Source organism: Suncus etruscus, chromosome 12 (assembly GCF_024139225.1).
Source record: "Suncus etruscus isolate mSunEtr1 chromosome 12, mSunEtr1.pri.cur, whole genome shotgun sequence".
NCBI classification, from domain to species: domain Eukaryota; kingdom Metazoa; phylum Chordata; class Mammalia; order Eulipotyphla; family Soricidae; genus Suncus; species Suncus etruscus.
The window spans coordinates 91,692,440-91,706,804 of NC_064859.1; positions in this window are offsets into that span (position 1 = coordinate 91,692,440).

A 14,365-nucleotide genomic window follows, 5' to 3' on the forward strand; every position below is an offset into this window, starting at 1 on the left:
GCGTCCCATATGGTCCCCCAAGCCAGGAGCGACTTCTGAGCGCATAGCCAGGAGTAACCCCTGAGCGTCACTGGGTGTGGCCCAAAAACCAAAAAAAAAAAGAAAAAAATCTTGGGGGCCAGAGAGATAGCTCCAGGAACAGAGAAAACATACTTTGCATGCTCACAGTCTGATTCAGCTCTCTAGTACTGCAAGTTCCCCCTGAGCACAGAGCTGGGAGTAGTACTTGAGCACCACTAGTTTTGATTCCAAAAGAATAAACAATACAGGGCCGGCGAGGTGGCGCTAGAGGTAAGGTGTCTGCCTTGCAAGCACTAGCCAAGGAAGGACCGGTAGTTCGATCCCCTGGCGTCCCATATGGTCCCCCCCAAGCCAGGGGCAATTTCTGAGCGCTTGGCCAGGAGTAACCCCTGAGCATCAAATGGGTGTGGTCCGAAAGAAACAAACAAACAAACAAAAAAAGAATAAACAATATAGAGACTGGAGAGATAGCACAGAAAGTAGGAGTTTGCTTTTCACACACCTGACATGAGTTCAATTCCCAACATCCCATATAGTCCCCCCCAAGCCTGCATGCAGGGCACGGAGTAACCCCTGAGTGCCACTAGATATGGCCCAAAGAACAAAAACAAAAAACAAAACACTTTTTTCATTTAATTTAATGTTAAAAAAAATTAAAGAATAAGCAATATGGGGGGGCTGGAGCTCGGGGCCGACCCAGGTTCAATTCCTGGCATCCCATATGGTCCCCCGAGCCTGCCAGGAGCAACTTCTGAGCAGAGAGCTAAGAGTAACCCCAGAGTGCCATTGGGTGTGCTCCCCTAAAAAAAAGAATAAGCAATACAAACGATAATTTGTTGGCTTCTGACAATGTTGTCTGTGTCCTGGGGCATGTAAGGCAGCCGAGACTAAGCCCAGGCCTTCCCATCCACCCTGGTGCTTCCCACCCTGGTGTTTCCCAGTCATCTCTGTGTCCAGGACTGGCCTGATAACCTGGTACAGGTGACAAGAGCACTGCTTGAACCTGTGACTCTAAGGTGGTCTGGAGAATGCGTGAAACAACAGAACTATTTTCAGGAGCTAACATCTCTTATCTCTTGTTGATGTTGATTTGGAGATCACACCTAGCAGTCCTCAGGGGCTTCTCGAAGCTCAAAGCATGGGGGTGGTTGCTGGTGCTGTTTGCGGGTTTGCATAGTGATGGGGCTGGACCCTGGGCCTCCTGCACACAAAGAATGGCTGAGCCCTTGAAGTTAGCTACCTGCAAGCCCCTGTGAGCCCCATCTCATGTCTTTACCTCAAATGATTGCATGTTGCTTTCTTTTTGTTTTGTTTTGTTTTGTTTTGTTTGGGGGCCACACCTGGTGGTGCTCAGGGGTTACACTTGGCTCTGCACTCAGAAATCACTCCTGGCGGGGCCAAAGAGATAGCATGGAGGTAGTGAGTTTGCCTTGTATGCAGAAAGATGGTGGTTCATATCCCGGCATCCCATATGGTCCCCTGAGCCTGCCAAGAGTGCTGCCGGGTGTGACCCAAAAACAAAAACAAAAACAAAAGAAAAAAAAAAGAAAGAAAGAAATCACTCCTGGCAGGCTGGGGGGACCATATGGGATGCCAGGGATAAACTTGGGTCCATTCCAGGTCTGCTGTGTGCAGCCCGACAGCTGGCTATCGCTCTGGCCCCGGCTTTCTTTTATATACAAAATACACTTAAAATAGTTGGATAGGGGCCGGAGAGATAGTCTAGAGGTAGGGCATTTGCCATTCATGCGGCCAACACAGGACGGATCCCAGTTCAATTCCCAGCATCCCATATTATTTCCCAAGCCGGCCAGGAGCGACTTCTGAGAATAGAGCCAGGAGTAACCCCTGAACACCGCCTGGTGTGGCCCAAAAACAAGCAAAAAGAAAGGTTAGATGGATTTATTTATGTGTTCCTGGTATGTGTTCACCTGGATTGAGATAAATGATGTGTGTGGCATCTCTTTCACTGTATCATTCAGCCTTTCTATTGACCTACTCCCCGTATTTCTATACCAAGTCTTTGCAGCCAACTTTTTTTTTTGGGGGGGGGCAAGGTTTTGGGTCCCCGGCAGCGCTCAGAGATTACTCAGAAATTGTTCCTGGCAGGCTCGGGGGACCATATGGGATGCCAGGATTCAAACCACTGTCCCTCTGCATGCAAGGCAAACACCCTACCTCCACGCTATCTCTCTGGCCCCTGCAGCCAACTTTTAATCAAGGTTGGCTAATCTATTCTAATGATGTAGGAGGAACACATCATGTTTCTCTTCTATCTGCCTAATAATACTTTCATTTTCCTGCTATCTATTGCTAGTTTATATCCTGTTCTCTAAAAGAGGAACAAGCAATTCCACTCAATCTGCTGAGAGCATCTTAGAGCCCCGATGCAGATTATCTTGGTGGTATGGAAAGCCCTGCTCACTTCTTATTCAGATGTAGTAAGAAATGGTATCTTTTCTTTGAGGAACAGTCCCTCCGGCAACTTCCCTGCATTTCTTTTTTTTTTTTTTTTTTTATTTTTTTTTCCCTGCATTTCTTTTTCATTTATATTTCCTCCTGGCTTTATCTCTGTGGAGTTCTTCCAATAATAATTCTTCCAAAGAATTCTACAGTGGGCTCCAAGAGCTAGCATAGTGAACACTATCAGCCTGGGTTCTATCCCTAGCACCACCCTGGCCTCCTGAACATTTTCACTCAATGTGTCGGTGGTTTACAGCCATGTAGCATCAGGTGAGAGAGAGAGAGAGAGAGAGAGAGAGAGAGAGAGAGAGAGAGAGAGAGAGAGAGAGAGAGAGAGAGAGAGAGAGAGACAGAGACAGAGAGAGACAGAGAGACAGAGAAATAGAGAGACAGAGAGACAGAGAGAGAAGAGAGAGAGAGAGTTTAAATCCTGACCACCACCGAGTGTGGCCCCCAAAGAAAGGAGCCAGAGAGATAGCTCAGGGGTCAGAGTGCAAACTTGTCAGGGTCCCTGACCGCACTGCCTCGCCCTGTTGCATTGAACCAGATCCAGTTGGCTGAGAGTCATTGGGAGTCGCCCCTTGGCCCTTCTAGCACCAGCAGTAAGCAAAAGGTCAAAGGATGAATTCCTGGGCCTTCAGCTTGTCTGAGTAAGATCCTTGGCTGCTTTGGCTGTCTGGGATTTGGGCGACACCACAGCCGGGATACGCCAGCACCACCACTGAAAGATGTGGGTGCACTAACAGCTGGCATGCGTCTCAGCTGGCAAACATGTGGTGAGCACCGCAGTGAGGCAGCAAGCATGACAGTCTCAATGTTTTGAGCACCACAATAGAGTCAGTCCCGCCAACACAAGTACAGGGGGGCCCAGACCGGATGTGAGGCTGGGACGAGCATCACCTAAACACAGCAGGCTTGGGTGTGGCCCTGGGAAGGTGGAGATTGGGTGTTATCTCTGATGGGTCACGCTGTGTCCTTGCTGTGGTGTCCTGTGATCAGTCCCAGCACCACATGGCTCGCTTTATTCATTGAACCCACAAAGTTACTTCCTCCTCCATGTGGAATTAATATGTATTTTGTACATTAGGAGGAATTTGGTTTTGGGGTTTTTTTTTGGGGGGGAACATACTCGATGATGCTAGGGGGTTACTCCTGGTTTTGAGCTCAGAAATCACTCCTGGCTCAGGGGACCATATGGGCTGCCGGGAATCAAACCCAGATTCATCCTGTGTCAGCCACATGCAGCAGAGGGAAGAACTTAGAACCATATAAATAAACACCTAAAAGTTTAGACTCATTCTCTACTTTGTTTTGCTTTGTTTTGTTTGGGGGCCACACCCATCAGTGCTCAGGGCTTATTTCTGGCTCTGCCCTCAAGTAGAATTTCTGGCAGGGTCTTAGGGGCTTTATATGGTGTGGCTGCCTGCAAGATGACTGTCCTCCCCACAGTACTATCTCTCCTGCCTCTCCTTTCTTACTTACTTGGACAAGAATGAATGAACTCCTGATTCCTCCTCCTCCTCCTCCTCCTCCTCCTCCTCCTCCTCCTCCTCCTCCCCTCCTCCTCCTCCTCCCCTCCTCCTCCTCCTCCTCCCCTCCTCCTCCTCCTCCTCCTCCTCCTCCTCCTTCTTCTTCTTCTTCTTCTTCTTCTTCTTCTTCTTCTTCTCCTTCTTCTCCTTCTTCTCCTCCTTCTCCTTCTGCTCCTTCTCCTCCTCCTTCCTTCTTCTTCTTCTTCTTCTTCTTCTTCTTCTTCTTCTTCTTCTTCTTCTTCTTCTTCTTCTTCTTCTTCTTCTTCTTCCTCCTCCTCCTCCTCCTTCTTTTTTTGTTTGTTTGTTTTTGGACCACCCCCAGTGACATTCAGGGGTTATTTCTGGTTCTGTGCTCAGACATCGCTCATGGCTTGGAGGACCATATGGGATGCCGGGGGGTGGTCTGTCGTAGGTTAGTGCGAGCAAGGCAAACGCTATGCCACTGTACCAATGGTCCAGCCCTGAACTCCTGATTCTATCTTTAGTTACGTGGCCCATGATGAAGCTTTCCAGGCTTGCCCCCAATTTGACCCTGGGCATTCCTTTAACACTGTCCTGTTGACATGATTTCAATCTTGGTGTCCAAGACACATCCTGTACTTTGCTCCAGGAGCCTGGTTTGGACTTCTCATCTCTGGGGGTGCTAAGAATGAGCGTACAAGGGTTATAGTTGTATTTGTGGAGAAGGGCGGTTATTGTCCAATATCCAGGCACAAGGCATGAGCTGTCCTTAGATTCCGAAGATGCTTCCAGACCTTCAGCCTCAGTTTCTCTTTTTCCCTTCTTGCACCTGTAACCCATCCTGAGAAGTGGGGCTCACACTACCCTCAATTTCCTTCCTAGCTGATTTTCCAAAATGCAGTCAGCTGAGCTCCATCATTGTTTTTCACCTAGAGGCATTTTGGGAAGCCTTCTCCCTAGGGGCCCCTGTGTGGAGGTCTGAACCTCCCTGATGAGACCAGGCAACTGCCACCCTCACTTTCCTGGGTCCCCTGAGGACAGCTTTGACTCCTGGGGGTTCACTCTTCCCTGCACCCTGACTTCCACAGCCCAGTCCTGCTCTTCTCACCCTGCTCAGTTCTTTTTAATTTTTAATTCATTTTAAACCACTCAATTTTTATTTTGTAAATCAGTGACAGCCACTAGAGGATGCTTAAAATAAAACTTAACCAGGCCAGAGTGGTAGCACAGTGGTAAGTCATTTTTGCCTTGCACGTGACCAACACCAGGTAGACCCCAGTTTGATTCCTAACATCATTTATGGTCCCCCGAGCCTGTCAGGGGTGATTTCTCAACACAGAGCCAGGAGTAACCCCTGAGCACCGCCGGGTGTGACCCCCAAAAACCAAACCAAAACAAAACAAAATCTTAACCTTGAGTACTGGAGATATAGTACGGTGAGTAGGGTGTTTTCCTTGCACACAGTCAACCCAAGAATTAGTCCTGGCAGTACTTGGGGGACCGACTAGACTATATTAGAATGCTAGGAATCAAACTCAGGTTGGCCACATGTAAGGCAAATGCCCTACCACTGTACTGTCCCTCTGGCAATAGTGTCTCTGGTTCTTTTTTTGTTTGTTTGTTTTTGGGTCACACCGGGCAGCGCTCAGGGGTTCCTTCTGGCTCTATGCTCAGAAATCGCTTCTGGCCGGCTCGGGGGACCATATGGGATGCTGGAATTTAAACCGCAGTCCTTCTGCATGGCCCCAGTGTCTCTGGTTCTTTTTTATTGTTTTGTTTTTTTTTTGTTTTTGTTTTTTGGGTCACACCGGCAGTGGTCAGGGGTTACTCCTGGCTCCACACTCAGAAATCGCTTCTGGCAGGCATGGGCGAGGGCGGGGGGGGGGGGGCATATGGGATGCCGGGATTTGAACCAATGACCTTCTGCATGAAAAGCAAACGCCTTACCTCCATGCTATCTCTCCGGCCCCATCTCTGGTTCTTAACTAATTTCTCAAATCTTAGAATAGTGCTTGACACGCTAGTAATCATCAATAAATATTTACTCTATAGGGCCGGGCGGTGGTGCTAGAGGTAAGGTGCCTGCCTTGCCTGCGCTAGCCTAGGACGGACAGCGGTTCGATCCCCCGGCATCCCATATGGTCCCCCAAGCCAGGAGCGACTTCTGAGCGCATAGCCAGGAGTAACCCCTGAGTGTTACCGGGTGTGGCCCAAAAACCAAAAAAAAAAAAAAAAAAAATTTACTCTATAAAAGTTGAATCATTAGAGGCTAGAGTGATAAAACAACAGTAAAGCATTTGCCTCGCATGCAGTTGACCCAGCTTTAATCCCCAGCATCCCATATGGTCCTCTGAGCCTGCCAGGAGTAACAGCTGAATGCCGCAGGATGTGGCAAACAAAACAAACAAAAAAAAACTTTATACAAACAAACAAAAACACCTAAGCGGGGCCAGAGAGATAGCATGGAGGTGGGCGTTTGCCTTGCATGCAGAAGGTCGGTGGTTCGAATCCCGGCATCCCATATGGTCCCCTGAGCCTGCCAGGAATGATTTCTGAGCATAGAGCCAGGAGTAACCCCTGAGCGCTGCCAGGTATGACAAAAAAAAAAAAAAAAGGAAAACCTTAGCCAAGCCACAAACCACCACAAGTCACATAAACAATTAGGTATAAAGAAGTACAGAGGGAGCCGGAGAGATAGCATGGAGATAGGGCATTTGCCTTGCATGGAGAAGGACAGTGGCTCGAATCCCGGCATCCCATATGGTCCCCCGAGTCTGCCAGGAGTGATTTCTGAGCATAGAGCCAGGAATAACTCCTGAGTGCTGCCAGGTGTGACCCAAAAACAAAACAAAAAAGTACAGAGGGATTGGAGCAATAGCACAGCAGTAAGGTATTTGCTTTACATGTGGCCAACCTGGGATGGGCCCAGTTTGATCCTCAGCATTCCATATGGTCCCCCGAGCCAGCCAGGAGTGACTTCTGAGGGCAGAGCCAGGAGTAACCCCTGAGCACCACTGGGTGTGGACCAAAGTCCATAAACAAAGAAACAAACAAGTACTGAGACAAACATGCCTCAGGAACTAAAAGCTTCCTTGGCCACCAAGGTCATACCACTTCATTTCTACCCAAAACCCACTTTTTCAAAAGGACTGATTGAAGAATGTCAGTTCTCGGGGCTGCAGTGATATTACAGTGGTAGGGCATTTGCCTTGGACGCTGCTGCGCAGGATGGACCTGGGTTCGATCCCCAGCGTCACATATGGTCCCCCAAGTCAGGAGCGATTTCTGAGCACAAAGCCAGGAGTAACCTCTGAGCATCACCGGGTATGGCCCAAAACCAAAAAAAAAAAAAAAAAAAAAAACGTGAAAAATCTCAATTCTCAAAAGCAGAACAAGTCGTGTTGATTCCACAGGAAAAGGCTCAGTTGCTTGATACAGAATCAGCTTCATATGTCACAGCTTGTCTGAGTCCATTGGGCCTGATTAGTGCAGACCACTCTGCTGGGCTGACCCATGTGCCCATCAGACATACTCACACATGGCTCTGCTGGCCACACCCCACGTTTGTGAGATTGACCCCACTTCAGGAAGCCCTAAAAGAGGCTCCCTGCTCACCTCACTCCACTTGGCCACCTGCACCAGGTCCCTTTCCCCAGGGGCTGCATCTCTTTCCCACTTACCCTCTCCCCAGGCTCTGTCGTCCCATCCTCCAGCCTGGCTGCCTGGGGGCAGTGAAGGGTCCCTTTCCCACACCCAGCAGAGTGGGAGAGATGGAAGGAAGAAGACTCAGCCTCAGCCCAGAGGCAGCTTCTCAGCAGGAGTCTCCTAGGCTTTGTCATCACAAGCAAGTTTCCTGCCTGGACGTGCCCAATTGCAAGCTCATGTGGAAGTCCCACCTGGATTTGCTCACGTACTGTTCCCGGGTCGAACGCCTTACATATTCCCTGGAAGAACATGCCTCCCTCCTTTTTCCTTTTTTTCACTTAATTTTGGGGCCAAGCCCGCTAATGCCAAGGAACTATAGCTGACTCAGTGCTCAGGGATCACTCCTGGCAGAGCTTGGGGACCATATGGGATGCTGGGGACCGAAGCAGGTTTAGCTGCTAACTTGCAGGCGAGTGCCCTCCCTGCTGTACTGTCTCCCAGACCTCAACTGTAGCTTCTTCAAGGTTGAGCTGCACCTTGGCAGGGGAAGTGGGTGGGTGGGAAACCTCAGGTGCCCTAGGACCCAGCATCGGGTCCTTCTTCAGTGACCTTCCCAGTGGATTCCTCTCCCTTTGCTCATATGGACTCTGGAGGTCTCTGCACTTAGCCCACTCCACCGCCACAGTAATGCCAACCGTTTTCTCCCCCACATTGCTTTAAGGATGGAATTATTTGGGGGAGGGAAGAGGAAATGCTTAAAAATGTTATCTCTCTGGCCCTGAAAATGTTATCTGTTATCTGCATTCTTTCCTCATAAAATGTCCTTTTTGGTTTTGCTGGGTGTGGTCCAAAATGCAAAACCAAACAAAACCAAAAAGAACATTTTATAAGGAAAGAATGCAGATAACAAATAATTGGAGTGATAGCACAATGGTAGAGCATTTGCTTGCGTGCTGCAGACCTGGGATGAACCCAGATTCGATCCCCAGCATCATATGGTTCCCTGAACCTGCCAGGAGTGATTTCTGAGCACAAACCCAGGAGTAACCCCTGAGCGATGATGAGTGTGGCCCCCAAACAAACAAACAATAAAACCCTAATTAACCAGAAACTGAACTTGAATCAGCCACTTGCAAGACAAGTGCCTACTCAATGTAAGCTTCTGTGTCCTTCCTTCCTTCCTTCCTTCCTTCCTTCCTTCCTTCCTTCCTTCCTTCCTTCCTTCCTTCCTTCCTTCCTTCCTTCCTCTCTCCCTCCCTTCCTTCTTTCCTCTCTCCCTTCTTCCCTCTCTTCCTCCCTCCCTTTTTTCTTTTCTTCCTCCCTCTTCCTCCTTTCCTTCTTCTCTCCTTCCCTCCCTCTCTTCCCCCTCCCTCCCTTTCTCCCTTCCTTCCTTCCTCCCTCTTTTCCTCCCTTCCTCCCTCCCTCCCTCCCTCCCTCCCTCCCTCCCTTCCTTCCTTCCTTCCTTCCTTCCTTCCTTCCTTCCTTCCTTCCTTCCTTCCTTCCTTCCTTCCTTCCTTCCTTCCTTCCTTTTTGGGCCAGACCTGATGGTGCTCAGGAGCTATTCCTGGTTCTCTGCTCAGGAGTGATTCCTGAGGGGTAATCATATGAGGTGCCAGAAATCAAATGCTTACAAAGCAAGTGCCCTTTAACCTCTGTACTATCTCTCTGGATCTCACAACACTTTCTTACTGTGAGATTCAGTCAAGAACATTGAAAGCAACTGACCTAGAGAGGTTGTAGACCAATGCATTTAGCACTTCATAGTTCTCTGGACAACTGTCATCTGGGTGAATTTCTCTGCCTATAGGGCCATTGTCTCCACATAACCTGGAGGGGGAGGTGTCTGGATTCTAGCTCCAACTCCCACTCTTATTCACCAAGATATCAGCAATCTACCCATATGGGAAATAAAATGTCAAAAGGATGTACCTCTCTCTTGTGGAGTCAAATCAGGGACCAGAGAGATCGCACAGTGGGTAGGGTACCTTTCACTTGGCCAACTCAGGTTGGATCCGCAGCACCCCATATGATCCCCTGAGCCTGCCAGGAGTGATCCCTGCATGCAGAGTCAGGGTCCTGCTAGGAGTAATCCCTGAGCCACATTGGGTGTGGCCCCAAAACAAAACAAACAAGTCAGATGGGTGAGGAAGGGTGCCCTGCAAAGGGGCAACAGTGCCACTGTCACAGGACACAGTCACAAGACTGAATGGAGGAAGCTTCCCAATATGTCATGTGCTCCTAAATCTACCCTGTGAATGAATGAATGTCACACTCAGAAGAGGAAGAAACTGAAGCTTTGTTCAGGCCAAGGGATGAACCAATATCTGGAGCAGGCTGTCCCTCATTTCAGCCTGACAGCAGGAAACACCGTTCTCTCATGCCAAACAAAGAAGCACATAGGGGCCCGGAGAGATGGCACAGTGGCGTTTGCCTTGCAAGCAGCCGATCCAGCACGAAAGGTGGTTGATTCAAATCCCGGTGTCCCATATGGTCCCCCGTGCCTGCCAGGAGCTATTTCTGAGCAGACAGTCAGGAGTAACCCCTGAGCACCGACGGGTGTGACCCAAAAACAAAAAAAACAAAACAAAACAAAACAAAAAAAAAAAAACAAAGAAGCACATAGATGATAGATGTTAGATGCCTAAGGTCTCGCGTCTGACCCCCAAAATTGCTTCCCATCATGGTGGCTCTGCTATATTTGATTCCTGAAGTTATAACCCAGCATATGACTATGTATGACAGCCAAGTATGACCCCGAACAAGACAAAAATAGGCCAAAGGGCCAGAGTGAGAAACCAGCTCATAGGGAGGACACTTGCCTTGCATACAACTGACATGGGTTCGATTCCCTGACACCGCATATGGCTGCCTGAGGCTGCTAGGCTTGGTACCTTGAGTACCACCAAGTGTAGAGCCAGCAGTAAGCCCTGAACATGGCTGACATGGCTCAGAAACCAAACTAAAGAGAATTAAAAAAGAGATTTGAAGATCCTGCCAGGAGGGGAAAAGTGAAACTTTCACCCGGGTCAGTCAGGATTTTCTTGTTTCCATTTTCAAGTTGGAGCCCTCCAGCAAAAACAAGGGAGGCGGCCTTGGGTCCAGTCTTTGGTTCTTGGCCAGACTTTCTCATCAGCCCTCATTTGAGTAAATAAACCAGGAGGTCATTCTCCTCCATTGCCCTGGAATCCACATGGGCCAATAACTTCCAGACCCCTGGAGCTCAATTGTTATGTCAAATTCAAGACCTCGAAGCACTGAAAGAAAATTCCCAGCAGGCTGGCAGAGTTTAAAGCCCACTAGGAGCCGCCATTGTCTCAGCTACAATGTGTTGGAAATTCTGTCAGTGCAGGAGATTCTGGGCTGGTGAGCCTGCCTGAAGTCTGGGTTCTGGGTGATGAGGGTTGTCAGGGAATAGGGTCCTGAGGGGAGACTCGTCCAGTCGAAAAGGAGACAGGAGAGGACACAGGCTGTCCCAGTCAGCGGCTCTCAGCTGAGGAAGTAGCTTGGAGGCGCCATAAAGCTGCTGGGGATAGACTCTGTGAGGAGTCAGGGAGACCAATGCTGAGCTGCCTCTGGGTGGCAAGATGGATCAGGAGCAGAATTCTGACAGGCCGAGTCCTGCATCAACAGTCCTCTTGAAAAGGGAAATTGCAGCACATTTTGTGGAGTCCCCAGATAAATGTCTTAGGGAGCTAGAAAGGTAGCACCGAGGTTAAGACACTTGCCTTGTGTAAAATTACCCCCACGCTATGCATCTTTAACCTCAGATGAATGAGTCTGAATCAGTCGTGCAAGAAATAATTCAAACCAGGCTGAGGGTGAAACACGTATAGTCTGGCCATCTTCTACCAAGCTGCCTGCCAGAACTGTTTTTATTAAGTGCAGGGACCATCCCCAGGTGGGGTAGCTATCCTGAGCCTGTCCCACCCAGGTTTCCAAGGAAGACAATCTCTGTTTGGGGGTAAATCCAAGTTGTAAACAAACATATAAAGGAACTAGGGATGATCTTTGTTTTAGGTAAAATAAGGTGTGACCTAACAGCTTTGCATGTGACCAACTCAAGTTTGTTCTCTGGCACCGCATATGGTATATCCTGAACCCCACGAGGGGTGATTCCTAAGCACAGAAGTTCAGGGAATAAGCTCTGAGTACTGTCAGGGCCTCAAACCAAAAAGCAAACAAACATGCATGCTGCTGAGAGACAGCTCTGCATCAGGATGCCTGAACCCTTCCCAGCATGTCATAGCCCAGACACTGTCAGGAATATCCCCTCTAGCCCTCCATAAAAAAAGACCATGAAAACTATAATCCATTGGAAGGAGGCACAATGCCACCCCTTCATAACGTGGGCCCCACTTTGGGCAGGGAAAGCCACTGTTCTGAGGTGTTTTGCTTGACAGAGGTTCCAACACCCCTTCCCACAGAAGAGAAACAAGAACAGGAAACCAAGCCTACAACTTGTACACAGTCTCCATGTCTGCATCCAGCCAGCTCTGTAGACTCACTTTTCTCTAAAGAGATATAAAACAAGTCATGAAAAATCATGGGTACACCAGTCACGCAGCTGAAAAGGGCAATCTCAGGAGGAGAGGGTGGGTCAAGTCCACAGCCTGCTGAAGGCCACGCCTGCTGTACCCACCACCCACAATCGCCTCTTCGCCAATGGCCCTGCCTCACCACTTAATCACTCATCTATGTAGAGATGCCAAACAACCAAAACTCCAGTATTTGTTTTTTTTTTTTTTGTTTTTGTTTTTGGGCTACACCCGGCAGTGCTCAGGGGTTACTCCTGGTTGTCTGCTCAGAAATAGCTCCTGGCAGGCACGGGGGACCATATGGGACGCCAGGATTCGAACCAACCACCTTTGGTCCTGGATCGGCTGCTTGCAAGGCAAACGCTGCTGTGCTATCTCTCTGGCCCCGGTATGTCAGTATTTGGGCTGAAATCACCAGGACTTTTTTTGAGCAGGTGGAGGCACCCTCCCCCTCTCCTTCTCATACTTCCTGAAAGCCTGGCAGTGGAAACCACGCCCTACAAAAACCTGGGTATCAGCCACCAAACTTGGAATTCCTGGACTTCACAGCCACATACATAACCACAAGACAACTCCAAAATTTTGGGGGGTGGGGTTTCAGGCATTATTCCTGGCTTTTTTTTTTTTTTTTTTTTTTTTTGGTTTTTGGGCCACACCCAGTCACACTCAGGGGTTACTCCTGGCTATGCGCTCAGAAGTCGCTCCTGGCTTGGGGGACCATATGGGACGCCGGGGGATCGAACCGCGGTCCGTCTCCTAGGCTAGCGCAGGTAAGGCAGGCACCTTACCTCCAGCGCCACCGCCCGGCCCCTATTCCTGGCTTTACACTCAGAAATCACTCCTGGCAGGCTCAGAGGATATATGGGATGCTGGAGATCAAACCCGAGTCAGACACATGCAAGGCAAATGCCCTACCCATTGTGATATCGCTCCAATTTTTTTTTCTTTGGTTTATGGGTCACACCCGGCAGCACTTAGGGGTTCCTCTTGGCTCTACACACAGAAATCACTCCTGGCAGGCTCGGGGGGGGGGGGGCATATAAGATGCCAGGATTCAAACTACCTTCCTTCTGCATGCAAGGCAAATGCCTTACCTCCATGCTATCTCTCCAGCCCCAACTCCAATTTTTTTAAACAGGTCATCCCAGTAGGAACACACTAATTTAGAATTCAACATGGATTTGAAGCCCCCTAATGTTCAGAAACAACAGAAAGATCAGCTAGCAACAAAAGCTTAGTAAACGTCTAACAATAATTTTCATAAATTTTCTTGTTGCCGTACTTTTTTCCCCTTTCTTTTTCTTTTTTTTTTTTGTGGTTTTTGGGTCACACCCGGCAGTGCTCAGGGGTTATTTCTGGCTCCACGCTCAGAAATTGCTCCTGGCAGGCACAGAGGACCATATGGGGCGCCAGGATTCGAACTGATGACCTCCTGCATGAAAGGCAAACGCCTTACCTCCATGCTATCTCTCCGGCCCCCTTTCTTTTTCTTTTTAAAAATGATTTCATTAAAAAAATGATTTCATTATGGGGCCAGAGCGATGGCACAGCCGTAAGGTGTTTGCTTTGTACGTGGATGACCCAGGACAAACCTTGGTTTGATCCCCGGCATCCCATATGGTCCCCCAAGCCAGGAGCGATTTCTAAGCCCACAGCCAGGAGTAACCCCTGAAGTGCCACTGGTGGGACCCAAAAAACAAAAAAAAATTTTTTTCATTACCACTTAATTTATATTAAAAAAAAATAAAGATCTGGAAACATGGGTCAGAGTGATGCTACAGCAGTGTAGAAATACATATTAATTAGAGTTCTGCATGGTTGTGGATGGATGGTGAGGCCTTTCTCTGCCGGCTCGGGTGCCTGCAACCCCTTCCAGCTGGTGGGTCTCAGGGTTCAGGGTAGCGACAAGGAAATGATCCACAGGCAATCAGGTTCGGGAGATATCACCTTTATTAAGGCCCCAGCCACTATGTGTGGCTTCTAAGCTTAAACCTTTTAAGCGGCCTATTTCAGCCGCCCAGCATCTTAACCTGTTTTCTATTCCTCCATGCTCCTAACCCTACAGTCCTTCTAGCTAAATCTTGCAGCTTTCCACCTCCCCAGACAACCCCTTTGTAACCTTCCATAGATCCCTCCCAGAAGTGGGCTGATCTGCCTCTCCAGGCGGTATTGGCATTTAGTGGGGTGACTTGCTGGAAGGGCTCTTTTTGC